Source organism: Schistocerca nitens, chromosome 4 (genome assembly GCF_023898315.1).
Source record: "Schistocerca nitens isolate TAMUIC-IGC-003100 chromosome 4, iqSchNite1.1, whole genome shotgun sequence".
NCBI classification, from domain to species: Eukaryota; Metazoa; Arthropoda; class Insecta; order Orthoptera; family Acrididae; genus Schistocerca; species Schistocerca nitens.
The window spans coordinates 621698315-621699118 of record NC_064617.1 but is presented as its reverse complement, the minus strand read 5'-3'; positions in this window follow the sequence as shown (position 1 = coordinate 621699118).

Genomic DNA, 804 nt, shown 5'->3' with positions numbered 1-804 from the left:
TTTTCATTGTCCTTGTCCGTGCCAAACTTCATTTTCCAGAAGGACCTACTGTTCACACGAGGTTATTTTAAAGGCAAGTTATCCTTGGAATTTTTTACAGGTGACAAGATGCCCTCGTCATGGAAGACGGAGTAATTCGTACGCATAGTTGTCTTCCATTACACTGACGGTCTTTTGGGCTCCGGGGCTCGGCTTACTTCTGCTTCCTAAACTCTTCTGTCCTCTAGGCCATTGGAATGCTGGTAACCCTAAGCCGACGTTAAAGGCGATTTGTCTTGTTATTAGACTCCCCTTTCACCCTCTTCCGTTAGCTACAACACGCACATAATTTTTATACTAAGCATTGTTCAGGGGATACGATCTTCGTGTCTTCTTGGAAGTGGAATTAGGATTTATTGGCAGAGCTGACTTTAATCTTTAGCGCTCAATTTTCGACGAATTGTTGGATGTCAGTCATTACTAGAGTTTTTATCCTATCTACGTATCAGCAGCCTGAACAGGTTCTGAGGTATTTGTCAAACTTTGCCCGCTTGAAATTTCGTCATCATGTAAGCACACTACTTGGAGGCCCACGAGGTACGGTCAATATTCAGGGATTTTACAGTAACGTTCATTCGAAGCAAAAATGTTTAGTAAACTTGGGATGTAAAAATGATTTCTTCATCTGCGATAGTGTGAAAGAAATCTCTTCTACTGCAATCTCTTTACTTTAAATATTTTGAGATGTAGCAGTATGGACCAAAACAAGACACAATTTTTCGGTAAACCTTGGGTGTAAAGTGCATACGTTCAGAGCTAAAAATC